Genomic DNA, 14,380 nt, shown 5'->3' on the forward strand with positions numbered 1-14,380 from the left:
AGACCCTTCAGGAGCAGGGCGGAAGAGCAGAATTGCAACAACCCAGACAACCCAAAGCCTGCAGCAGGTAATGAGCCAGATGTGCATTTCAGCAGAGTCGATGGCGTAATGAAAGAGCCCACCTCCTTTATTTGCAGAAAGAAACTCAGCTTCGGTTTTAAATCCCACCAGGAGCTTCAGAGCGGAAGCTTGAGATGAGGATCTTTAAATGACATTTACAATTAAATAACTAGTAGTAGTTTAAGACTATTAAAAAAAATGATTTAGCCAATGAAGCCTTAAATTAGCCTGATGACAGTTTCCTACGATATTTCCCCACATAGCGACAAATTCAGAAGAATCAGGAAGGAGGCCCGAAGAAGAGGTCCATGGATGTAGTGAAGGAGTAAATCAGGAGGATGCAGAGGAGAGGGATGGATGGATGCGGATGTCTGGTGGAGCTGGCCTCTTAAAGGGAGCAGCCCAAAGCCAGAAAAGGTTTTTCTCAGTTCTCTGTGGTGTAAAATTAAGGAAAGATAATGTTGTGTGTCTTCGTTGTGAGGCATCCTTCATAAAAGGCCTTCCAAAAGTGTTTTTTCTGACAAAAAGAATTCATTTTAAAAAAATGACTTTTTTCATCGTTTTATTTGCTTTAAAAATATATGTACATAGCATAGCATGACATAGCCTCAGTTAAGTAGAATTAACTGGTGTTAAGGATAAAGGTGTTCCCAGTGGTCTTTTAACTATGATTATGCCATTTTAAATCACAATCAAAAAGTTTTTTTTTTTTTTCTAGGACCTAATTTCTGCAGAGCGGCAAGAATTCATTAGAAATCACGCCGTTGGTGCAGAGTAACCCCGCCCCTCATCCAGCAGGGAGCTTGTGGCGCACACAGCATTTTTTCATCTGCTACTGAAAAACTCAAACTTAATTTTTGATCTTAATTTTCTTTCTGTGTCCTCCATCATCTGACAAAAGTCACAAGGACACGTTAAAAACACAGAAACCCCATTTTCATTGAAGTGGGTCTTTAAAGATTTCTAATATCCCTTAATTTTATTTGATTTATTGCAGTGCAACAATGTTTTAATCAATTTAGTCACTCCATGTTACACCAGTAGTCTCTACAATAGACTTTCTGCAGTTTGCCTCATCTCAGTTTGACATGAGAAGCTGTGATCTGCAAAGATCTGTGACATTAGAGATCCAGAGGTACCAGAGGCCCGCCTCTCCATCCAGCTTCCCGCAAAACCCAGCAAAGAAACAAAACAGGACACAAAGAGCTGCAACATTTAAGATCACACAAATCTTGCAAATAAAAGGATGGAGCTTTTTTTAAAGAAAAACAAGTGTTTAATTAGAAAAATTAACACTGCGATCTAAAAAATTTAAATAAACCCACAAATGTTACCGTAAGTTTTCTGCCTAAAATTCCTTTTTATAATCAAATGTGAGATAATCCAGTCTGAGCTGCTCCTAATTAATCTATTAAGCCATAATATTATTTACAATTATTGCTACTTAAAGCTGACTTTAACCCATGCAGTATTTCTGACTCTCGTGCCTTTTTCCCATAACATATTCATACGTTTTATATATATATATATATATATATATATATATATATATACACACACACACTTCGTTTTTTCATACAAATTGATCTTTTCCTCTTATTGAAACGGTTAAATCTTAAATATGTAACTAATAATAAGTTGACAAACATCAAAAGCTATGCATTTTCCATAAAATTACATAAAAAAATGACATTATTGTTTCTTAAAGGTGACCAAAGCAGAATCACAGAGGAACCGCATGACTGACGCGTTGTTATGGAAGTGGTACGCTGGGAATGAGGGATGCTGGGAGGTGGGGAACGAGTGACTGAGGTGCTGGGGAGGGAGACAGTGATGGAGGGAGAGGAGGACGGATGGATGAGGGAGGTTGTTGGCCATCTGTCCAGTGGTGAGAGCTCCGTCTGGCCTGGGAAAGAAAGCGGTCCCTTGACTGACAGAACACTCCCATGTTCACCCATGGTGTGGTGGGCGTGTGCACGTGCAGGCTGCTCGTGGTCGCGCACACATACACGCATTTGTGTTTTTAATGCCTCCTTCTAAATAAAAGCATTTAGGTTTTTTGGTTTCTTATGAGGCTTCAGATGCCAGAGGTGAGGGACGTGCCGGATGTACTGCATGCCAACACAACCTGCTGTCATAGCAACAGAGAAGAGAGGATGCCCTGCACCTTGGACCTCTTTGCTGTTTTTTTTTTCCTCCATTCTTTTCTTCCACATCCAAATTTTTTGGTTCAATGGTCAGGACTAAAAGCAGAAGGTGCTGGAGCACAAAAACTGCATTTTTACTACGGTTAATATATCGTTACTCTCAAAGGTGAGCTCCAAGCAAAGATTTCTTGGTTAGAAAATGAGATTCAGCTTTAAGACCTTCAGGCAAACAAAGCCAATAAGTGATTTTATTGAATTCTTTGATAGGATCCAGCATTACCATGACAACTTGACAAAGTAGATCACCCTAACAAATATTTTTCAGGCAGATCTCAGAGGAACTAAAGGTGTTCCTCAGGGATCCCTTCAAGGACTACTTTTTCTTTTTACTTTTTAAGTGTGCATGTTGAATGTAAACATGTTGCTCATTTACACTGACAACTGAGGGAAAAAACTTACTATGACCTAGAGACGTTAAGGTTCCCCTTAAAAATGGATCAGTCCCAAAGAGATTTTTTTTTAAAAAGCTATGTTGCTAAGGACTCAGTACCTTCACTGATTCTCCAAATTTAAAATATGCCTTTTTTTCCTTGCAAACATCTAAATTGTTGCTAAAAGTTCCACTTAGATCATCTTTTAATCTATTCTAAAAGGATTCCCAGTGATTTTTTAACTATGATTATGCTGTTTTTAGCCTAAATTTGTTTGTAGGACATAGTTTCTGCAGAGCAGCAGGAGTTCATTAGTTTTTGTTGTGGGCGGGACTATTGGAGCGGTGTAAGCCTGCCAAAAACTTCCCATCATCCCTTGTGTTTACACTTTCTCCAGCTAGTTTACAGCCCCTCATACCTCCAACCTAAAATTAGCGGTGCAACCAAAACGACGAGCAACATCGGAGCTGTCCAGCCGTACAGTTTAGAGCCAGATACCAGCTCAGACGAGGAAAAGGAAAATATGAATGGATCTATCAAGATTTGAATAAAGAAATACCCAAAAACTTAATTTTAAGCCTAATTGTAATTTTATACATGCCTTAATCATGAGAAAAATGTCACAAGAACATGTTAAAAAGCCTGTTTTCATTTGAGTGTCTCTTTAACCCTTAAGAATTTTGGCTAAACCATTTATCCTCTTTGCTATAGTCAGCAAAAGCAACATCCAATAATATTGATTTTGCTCTGAAACAGAAGTGTTAAAAGCTGTGAACACTTGCAGCTGAACATTTTTTCACAAGTTAGAATCTCGCTGTTTTTTTTCCTTCTCTCCCATCTTTCTGTTGATTCTTCTAAAAGTCCTTCCACCTCCTCTCTGCTTCCCTGTGATGCCTCATCCCCACCCCGCTCCAGCAGAAAGCTGCAGCAGGCCTCCTTAATGAAGGCAGGCAGCTCCCACAGGTGCTCAGGGTGCAGAGCAGCGTGTGTGTGCCGGGATTCTGATTGAATAGTATGACAGCGCTTCCCAGCAAATAGCTCTTTCATTCTGTCTTTTTACACACACCCAGACCTCGGTGAGATATAGCTGTTGTCGCTCGCACACACAAGAACCAGCTCGCTCTGCTGAAAAAACATTATCTGTGAGTCACAGACCTGCACAATCACACAATGCACACACAAACACACACACGGGTTGGTTGTTGCGTCACCAAGAAACTAAAAGACGTTCAAGCATCTTATCCTGTGTTACCGCCAAAAACTAGATAAATAAAAATCAGGATTTCCTTAAAAAACATAAAATATTTACACAAAGTAGCAAAAGTATGACACATTCTCAATAACATTTGAAGGTTTACAGCAAGCATTTCATAGTGAATATGTGACATTTGATATGAACCCAGATTTCATGTTGACATTTTATTTTTAATTTTATTTCAGGTCTTCAAAAACAAATTAATAGGGGGGTAAATGCATGTGGATATATGTATGTTCTATGTTAACAAACAAAAAGTTTCCCATCACAACAGAATTTTCATAAAAATGGTTAATTTGCATTTAATGTTGTTATTAGGGTTAACTTATTTAGCATTTTTTAAGTGTTTAAGCCAAAAGTAGTGAAGTAATTTTGTTTGCATAGTTTGTAGTTTTTTTGTCTTTCGGCTACGGTTCCTGAATTGTAGGAAAATATTCTGATTTAGTTTTAAAAAAGGATGAAATATGAGGAGCGCTAAGAGGAAATGTTCTTAGAACTTTAGAATATTATCTTTATTGTGCAGTTCTGAAAGATGTCATGGAAATGTTCTTTGTGTGGATGTCATACGGTGGCCCTGAAGTGCAAATCCCATCAAAATGTTGCTCAACGCAAAAAAAGCACATTAAAGATCGCAACAAAAATGTAAAAAAAACAAAGTAAATAATTAAAAAACAACAGAAATTTAAAAAAAAAAGAAACATTTCAAAAAGCAAAAGTAATTTCCAGAAATCCAGATGAAATATTTAAAAAATGAAACTCAATAAGACACCAATAAATGTAGACATTATGGGACATCACTGATTGGATGATGATGTTTATTCACCTTTTCAACAGGAAGTTCTTTGACACAGCGACATCTTCATCTTTCTTTAAGGTTCCGGCCACAGCCAACGCTAAAGTTTGGTCATTGCTAGGCCTGCACAATATACCGCAAATTTATGGTTGTTGCAATATCAAGCTGTGCAATACGCATATTTTGCAAAATTTAACGAATCAAATAAATCTCTGTATGCATTTGACCAATCAGATGAACCCCTTCACTTTGTTGACCAATCAGATGGAGCTTTTATGTTGTTGTTTCCTCACTATGTCGACGAGGGTCATTTGGAGTATAATTTTTAAACTGTTGCAATGAAATGGGAATGATGTTTTTGGTTGTTTTGCTCTTTGTTTATATACCCCAAGTTATATCGTTAACACAATATTAATCACCAATATCGCATATCGCGAGTTTTCCTCATATCGTGCAGCCCTAGTCATTGCTCAACAAACTCTTTGTTTAACCTTCGTTTAGGCTAAACTTCCTTTAACGCCATCAACCAATCAGTGATGTCCCATAATACCTACCTTTTCTGGTTTCTTCTTTTGTTTTATTTTGAACATTTTTACTTCTGGAAAATACTTAAGAAATAAGATATTTTTGTTTCTGGAATTTTGATTTGATATCTAAAATATAATGTTTTTTTATTATCATTTATTTTGCTTCTTTAAACTTTAATATGCTTATTAAGTGATTTCTTGATGTGATTGACACATTAGGGCCACTATAATTTTATGATGAAAACAAAATTAAAGGAAAACAAACGTTTTAAAAAAATCTAGATTTTCTACTAAACCTAAAAAAAACTAAATGCAAATAAATGCCGAAAAGAGGGTCCAAGTCAGTTTGTCGTTTTTTGGTGATATTATTGCACCTGTTGAAGTTACAACAGATGCAATCTTTTCTGTTTTATCATTAGTTGCAGTCTCACGAATGCAGAAATAAAGTACTTAATTGTAGTTCTCTCTCGCAGGTCTGTCTGGACGGGCGACGTGCAGAAAATGTGTCCCTGCGAGTCTCATGAGGGAAGATAATGAGCAGGATTGTTTGCAGGTCTCAGCAGCTTCATGAACCCGAAGACAGCGAGGTGTTTGTCAACAGATGCAGAAATAAATCTAGAAATGGGCAGAACGGGAATAATAAGGTCACTTTGCATATGTGCAGCAAAGACACATGCAGGTGGTGTGTGAATGTGTGTGTGTTTTTGGACGGCATTGGTGCATGTGTGTGTTCATGCACAGCCTGGGTAATTAGATAAAGAGGAGTGAATTAACAGAGTCCACAGTGCAGAATGATGTTAGCGAGCCTCACCACGCCTGGCTGAGACCCACTAATCACCACTCGTTAGGCTCCGCACACGGAGACGCACGCGTGTGTGTTCTCGCTGCATGGGTGTGTTTATTAGATTGCGCGCGCTTTTCTCTCATTAACCACATTAAAACGAGTTCATTCAGCTAATTACTGCCTTAAATGACAACAATCCAGAAACATCCTGGAAGGGGAGGGGGGGGGGGCTCAGACAGAGGTTACAGCCTGTTGCCTGTAACCTCACAGAGCTGCAATAAGAAAACAAACTGAGGGTCCGAACACACTCAGCACAGACACACTCCTTCCTGCCGGCTCGCTCTGGTTTCATTTCATCGCTGTGACATGTTGCCAAGTTGAGCTAGTCGGGACGCAAACTGAAGAAATCAAACGCACATGTTCCGTGTGACCAGCGAACATGTCTGCACATCCGGTGGGAGGGAAACGGAGGCACCAGTGGACTCTGGGAAACGTTCTGAGCTGCCGCGGGGTGAAAGAAGTCCGCTGAAAGAGCGCCCCGAAGCAGATGAGTTTAAGGGGAATAACACCCTGTAATCCTGAGGTTGTTATTCAGCTGTTTGCTTTGGCAGGGAGACGCTGGCGCTTTGGCCTGTACGGGACAAGTTCTGCTGCTCAGAGAGATGAAGCTCTGCCAGCCGCCCCACATAAAACACACCTCTGCCTTCCTGCCGAAAAAGGGGCATCAAAGGGGGCAGAGAGTGTATGTCGAGCTTCCAGGAGAATGTTTAGAAACCCAACAGTTTTGACAAAGTGCTTTCATTTTGCTCCACATAGCACTCGGCGCTGCACCGGGACTCACAGGCTCCTGGCTGTGCAACAGACATTCAACGCCGCTTTGAACCAGGCATGAGGTTAAAATCAGGTCTGTGCAGCACGGCGTTTTGAGGCGGGAGGGAACATTCACTGGAGCCACAACATGGTCCAACTCTGCAGTGAGTACTGCATTCCACCTAAAACTGCATTAGATGGATTGAAAAAAGTTTTTTCATTTTTCTTAAATTCCTTTCTATCATGCAGCATGTTGCTTTAAATCTAACTAAAAAGAATAAAAACAAACATTTATTTTAACAAATTTTTTAGTTTATCTCGGTTCAAAGCAGAGAAAAAGCCTTTAAAAGCCATCAAGAACTGAGCTTTAAGACATTCTACTGACAATTTATCCTCAAAGTGTCTCAGTCTTCAATTAAAGATTCAAAAAATGAATATTCAGAGTCTGGAACTTTTTCACTGCCACAGATTGGACTAAAGCACATCCTAAGTTTAAAAACAAACAAACATATGAACCATAGAAATCAACTCTCAGCATGTATTTATCAAACATCAGCATTTTTAATCCATCAAGTTTCAGATCTTTGAGCAATAAACCAATGACTGTGCAATACTGATGGGCAGCTTGTGTGGCCACGTCAGTTTCTCAGGTCGCTGCTTTGGCCTAAAATGGTCGAAAGGAACCTTGATTGTTTCAAAAATGCTTAAATGTTCAAATATAATTGACAGCTGATGGAGAATTAAAGGAAAGATGCTTTGAAAATAGATCAAAACATGATCGGAGTGGGACTTCAAGCTTTTTTAGATGCATTTTAGATATCGATTTCCTTCTAAAAAAGTCTTTGCCTCTGCCTTTTTTAGTTAATCCCTGGTTCACAATGATGATCACACGCTGGTTCTCCAAATGCTGAAACTTGAGAATCTCTGAGATTGCACTGACTCTAACTCTTGTGCTATCCTACGCACTTTACCATTGGGAGTTGGGTCATCTAGACCCACTAGACAGTGTGCTGAACCTTTTTTCTTCAATGATTTGTGATCTTCACTGGTGTCCATGGATTACATGAAATCTTTCCACCTTTATCCACCTTTGTCATGGTAGGGAGAACACGTCCATGTAAGGGTGGGGTCATAGGACAGCACAAGGGTGACAGACCGCCGTCTGTTCTGATGGCTGTATCTGTGAGACCGGCGGCCTGACAGTCAGATGAAGCGAAATGGGGCAATTCAGAGGGAGTTTGTGCTCCAGCATCTGTCTAACATGAACAAGAGGGCGAGGGGGGGGGGGGGGGGGGGGGCGCGGGCTTAAAGCTGAATCTGGAGGTAGGACTTCGGATGCAGCTTTCAAAAGCTTCAAATCCGTGCCGAGAGCACACTCACATGTGCTCAGACCCACATTCAGGCTGAACAGGTGCAGCTGGACACAACCGCTCAGGCCCGCTCTGGGGGTCTCAGGAGAATCACCCCACCACCACCACCCCCAACGGTCCCTCGCCCCCGCGCAGGGGGGGGGCTCAGGTGTGTGTTTCTGCGAGTGTGCCAAAAGGAGCACTTCTCAACTGCCCCCATGAACCTGCAGCCGCCTCCTGCCTCCCTCCACCCCATGTGTTTCTTCACAATGGAAGGTCTTTCGCCTCCTGGGAGGAGATCTGCTGAGCTACAGAGCACACACACATGTGCACACACACAGCGACACACTACTCCCCCCCCCGGGATGTGCCGCGGCGAAGAAGAGTAGCACCCAACACCGACGTATGGAAACAGATGATGAAAGAGCCGCAGGACCAGAGGAAGCCTCCTCAGAAGCACAACGACACACGGATCAGCGGAAAATCTCAAACGCGTCTGACCTCTTTCAGGGTTTAGGTGAAAGGAATCGGCACGAAACAAAACAGCTTAGCTGGTGTGAAGCAGACAAACACAAAGCAGCCAGCACTGTTGCAGGCAGACAATAAGAGTTCACACACAATCACGAGAACTGTTTTCCTGCGACAGCCTTGGGGAAATTAAAACTACATTATGGACCTCCAGAGGGTGGCAGTGGGAGAAGGATAGAGGAAAAGAGAGAGGAAAGGGGGGCAGTGAACTGTTTTTCTCACCTCTGCCCAATGTACAAAAATCCTGGTGAAAGGAGGAGAGCAGACGTAACCGGTAATCTTTACATTCTCACAGGCAAAGACATGTAAATGTAAAGTTTAGCCTCTTTCAGTGTGAATTAACGTGACCAAAGAGTCACCGTGACAGTTTAGATTTAACATAACCGCCCGAGAAACCGCCGCCGCGCAGCTTCTACAGGAATTAAGAGCAGCAGCCAGGTGTTCCTAATCAGAGCTTTAATGAAGCGTAATCAGAGTGAGAACCTCTTTACCAGCTAAGCACTCCCTCCCAGGAAGCAACCCGGCAATCATCTCACAGAAGCAACTGTTGCTCTGCTTAACATGGAGAGTCCATCACCTCCAGTCAGAAGGACTGAGGGAACCCAAAAGCTTCAACGGTCTGCATGTTTAAACGTTTCCAACCCTCCACTTGAGACCACCCACTTTTATTGAGGCTTTTGATTGGCCAGTTTATAAACTTGCACTACAGAAAAAATATCATGAATGCTCTCCGAACCAGCGGGGACTTCCTGTTTTGAACACCAGGGGGGGAGGTGTCACTCAGTCCAGTTCTCATGCAGTCAATGGTCTTCTAAAACTCACATGATTTATGGCAGCAACATTTTTTCATTTTCACTTACAGTAAATTTTACACCTTGGAATGTCAAAACATACAGATTATATTAGATTCCAGGACTTTAAGGACCAAAGGGAATCTTCTTAGAGTTGATTTCTATCATTTCCTTCCATTGAAATGTTTATGGGACCATGCTTCACCCTCTCTTGTCTATGATCGTGTGTGGTGTGTCAAATAATTTAATAAAATGTTCTTTCGTGTTTGAAATAACCAACAAGAGCATCCGTTTCAACTTTTAAGGAATACCGTTTGCATCATGATGATGAGTAAGAGCCTTACACCCCTTACAATAAACAACTGTAAAGGTTCAAGTTGATTAAATGTGTGCCAAAAAAGTCCACAAAAAATGATATTACTTCTTCAGATTTGGGTCTTTGTTGCTCATCCTGATCTCCCGGGTCTGATAAACATCCATGGGCTATTTTCAGAAACCTATTTAGAACCCAATGAGACACCAAGGCCACATTCTTAGCCAGTAATCACATACACATCTGCACACCTGTCCTCAATGGACAGTACACCAACTCAAGCCAAAGCACAACAAAAACATGAAGGTTTTTCTTATTAGGATCAATCTGTGTCCTTGTTATGACTCCTGATCTCAACAAGGTTGGTCATTAATCCAGAAAATGGTCATTGAAAACAAGCCTGCACACACAGTGTGAATAACAAGAATCCAGCAGGTCTCAGTTTCAGCCTGGGGACCTGACAAACCTTTTCCATGATGACTCACTGAGCGTCTGCATGAACTGTTCAAACAGCAAGGGTGTCTGTGAGAGTCTGCAGAAGACAAAACCGAGAGGAACATGGCTGTACACAGAGAGAAGGATTTCCTGAGATTACTCGATGGCTTTGTAGAGCCCTCGTGGTGCTTTGAGGGGCAGCATGGGGAAGTTGGGGTGCTTTCAGCCAGAGCAGCACTGGGAAAAATGCTTTTTTCCGACAAACAGCACACGTTTTCCAGAGAAAAGAAGGAAAACAAGAAGGATTTATATCCATCCATTCTCTCACTCTGCATCCTTGTCAACACAAATTCCCAGAGAGAGCAGAAACAATGGCTTTTTTTCCCCTCTTCATCGGGGGAATAGGCAGCAGTGCTCACCCCCCTGCTCCTCCTCTCAATCCCATATGATAAACAGAAAAGAAATTACAGTGCGGGCGATCACGGACAGCGATAGCTACCAAACCAAGAAAGGAGGGCAGGCAGAGTGAGAAACAGTCAGTGAAGCAGAGAAAAGGATGCTGGGACAGGGAGCAGACAGTAAAGTGAAAAGAGCGGCTGAGTAAGGGAATACGGGACGGCGTGTTTTCACGGGAGGAAGACTCTCGGATAGGTGTGTGTGATTGTGTGTGTGTGCACAAGTGCATCATGGGACTCCAGCTTCCTGCAGGAACTGACACACACAGCAGTTCTGCTGAGCCACCCAGGACCTCAGTCAGCACCCCCCTGAACACATACAGATTCTGCACGGCAGCCACCGGAGGGGAGTTAGCGCAGGTTTGAAGGAAGGCAGGGTGTGGAGAGGGGGGGTTGAGCACGTCATAGACACCCCAGGGGTCATACTTTCCTTCCCTCCCGTCCCTGCTGAGCTGAACGAGAGACAGGCCGAGAGATAACTGCATATTTACCACATTCAGCAGTATCCCATTTCCCTGCTGGGCTGCAGTCAGAGGAAGTGTTTAACTCCTCTCTGATAGGCTCCAAAGAGGAGCAGAAAAACTGTCTGCAGCTGACTAACACCAACACTTTTACTGCCACCTTCCAGAAAATGTGTTCATCGCTGCTGAAACACGGCGGGATCGTGACAACGAGCAACAGACAGTCTTCCTGATCTCAAAGCCAGTGTGAAACTGATCCCACGCCGCTGATTGTGGAGCTGATTTTCATGTTAATTTTCATCCAAAACAGGAAAAAAATTTTAATGCCAAGAGTGAAAAAAATCTACAGCACTGTAGGGAAAGTATTTACCCCCTGCTTGATTGATTTGTTTGAGATACTTTTCACATTTAAATGATTCAAACAATCAAAGACATGTAAATCAGACTAATGAAAAACACAAAACAGCATAAACGCAAAACCGAAGATTTGAATAATTTTAATTATAAAGTGAAAAAAATGTTTTCTAGAAAGGAAAAACCATGCATTTTTGTGTAAAAAAGCTCAAATTAACAAAAAAAATTAAATAAAAAATCTTTTTACAAAGAAAAAGCTTGACTGCAAACAATTCCTGATGACTAAAATTGTAAAAAACTACGGTGGCCCTGAAGTGCATTTCACATCAACAAATCACTCGACACAAAAGCATTGAAAAGATCATAATGTTGTTTCTCTTTCGGCTTTTCCCATCAGGGGTCGCCACAGCGGATGAGTCGCATGGTAAACTTGGCAATGTTTTACCCCGGATGCCATTCCTGACGCAACCCTCTCAAAGCAACCGGGCTTGGGACCGGCATAGAAGTAGAGAAGGGAACAGACAGGGAGCAGCCCGGAGTTGAACCTGGGTTTCACGGACGGAAGGCACCGCAAACCAGCACGAGCTAAACCGGCTCCCATCGAAAAGATCATAATGATAATTAAAAAAAACAAATAAGAAAAAAAAATATTATATGTTAGAAATCAAAACAAACTTCCAGAAACCAAAACACAAATAAAAAAAACTGAAACATAGCAAAAATCCAGCGTTTCAGAAAAGAAAAGTATTTTCCAGAAATGAAAATATTGTTGTTCACCTTTCTACATATCCCTCAGCGAATCAGCTTTCACTGCGTTGCACATTTGCTTTGGCAGAGATTTGAACACTGTATGCCCTTCCTTACACAAACTTGTATTCCATCCGGGCTAGGGTCCGGCACAGGGAGACCCAACGACAGCCCCACTTCTGACTACACAGTAATGATGAGTTAAAAAAGGAAACATAATAAAAAAAAGGGAAAATGTGGGTTCTATAGGACATCGTTGATTGAATAACCTTTGAGCTTTTTTCAAATGCGTCTTCATTTCCTTCTAAAGGTTTTATGGTTAGTACGGATCATGTCTAAAAGCTTTTCATGCTCGTTAATCTCAGTTGAAGTGATGGACAAACGTCATCCTCCAATCAGCGATGTCCAATAGTTCCTACTTTTTCTAGTTTCCGTAAAAAAGAAAAAAACGTTTCAGAAAACACAAGTCATTTCCAGATATACAAAGAAATCTTAAGGAATAAAATGAACGTGAAATGGCGTATGCTCTTTTCCACTTGGCTTTAAGGCCCAAAGCGCTTTAAAGTCACAGTCTGATTCACCCATGCACACACACATTCACACACTTCGCTGTCTAATGTGGGCTTCAGTGTGCAGGCGCCAAACCTGGGATTTTCCAATTAGAGGTCGAACACGCTACCTCTGCACCACAGCTGCCCTTTTTAAATATCTTAATTATTGGTAAGACTTGTTTAAATACAATAAGTTGTAAAACATCTTGTTGAGTCGTTTGACCTTAAAAACATTTTATTTTAACTCTAATAAATCAAGTTTATTGTTATTTTACAGTTTTTTTTACATTCTTGCTTCAGAAAGACAAACTTATCTTAAAATGTGTCATTCTAGTCTTATTTTAAGATATTTATGCTCTAGAAATAAGAATAGACGGACTGTTGATGTGCTTAAAATAGCACGTTATGAGGGAAAGGTGCATAGAAATACTGACTTTAAACACATAAAACTCTTTTTTGAGCAATTTTAAGGCATAATATTTCCATTTTTAAGAGTAATACACCGAAACATGAGTGTTTATAGTAATTTGATATGTCTTAACTCGTAAGAACCCACATCCATTTATAGGGAAAATTATAGGTGATATACCATCAACCAAGAGGGCCACATAACACATTACTGATGTTTTGCTGTTACACTGATGTCAAGGTGGGTTCTTATGGGTTGAAAGGGCATGGACATCATAACTTATTTTAAGAAATCTTGCCAAGACCATTTTTTTTAAGGTTTTGTTTTTCACTTATAACAACAGAAAACATTTCAACTTGTTTTGACAAGGAAGGTTTTCCAGTGTAATGGCTCTTATGTTAAATCACAAAATGCTAATAACCAAAACTTTGGAACAACTGAGTTCAGTTTCTCTTGGTATGAACTGAAGCCGTCTAAAAAGGAAACACATCAAGATATTTCTACCAAAGGTCAAGAACAGATGAGAGACTCATAGTGTGAAAGGCATACAAAGGCATTTCTGCAGCTTTGGAACTCCAGAGAACCACAAGGAGACCCATCATCTGTCCATGCAGAAATCTAGAAGAACCTCCATGAAATATTTTAATTGTATATAACTTTATGTAACATCTGAATAAACAATAGATTGGTAATGTCCCTGTCAGTCTGCTCTGGTTTGGGACGTCTTTCTGAAGTTGACGTGCATCCAGCATGGCGGCTGAAGCTACATGCAGATCTACATGCAGCTGATGGATCCTGGGAATTATTCAGCTGCTCCATAATGTCCCAGTTAGTCCACATTCATCTAATCAGCTTCTACAATAACAAGGAGTTTATTTATGATTCATAACAGCAGCTGAAGATGTGTTGTTGAACTACAAAAGTTCTCACAAAGCTCCCCATCAGCAAAATATTTAGAAATCAGAACTTGAGGCTGATTGCATTTCTAAATAAGTAGTTCTCGTGTGTCATGAAAAACATTTCCAGTTTAGTGGTCTCTCAGACTTTGCTTTCCTTCGTAATAAGAAACTGGAATCCATCAAAGCATATTTGGACGACTGCAATTGTTCTGTTTTCATTCATCTGAATCTTCAACCTCAGAGAGCATTTGATGTGTTTTTGCTTTGAGGAAAATGGGCGA

The 14,380-nt window shown here is 40.9% G+C and overlaps 1 protein-coding gene across 6 annotated transcripts in view; it reads right to left on the minus strand.

The window, feature by feature from the left end:
- znf423 (zinc finger protein 423) overlaps window positions 1–14,380 on the minus strand; it is a 171,588-nt gene that overhangs the window by 133,961 nt on the left and 23,247 nt on the right. The window lies entirely within an intron of this gene.

Source organism: Oryzias latipes, chromosome 6, assembly GCF_002234675.1.
Source record: "Oryzias latipes chromosome 6, ASM223467v1".
In the NCBI taxonomy this organism is placed as follows: Eukaryota; Metazoa; Chordata; class Actinopteri; order Beloniformes; family Adrianichthyidae; genus Oryzias; species Oryzias latipes.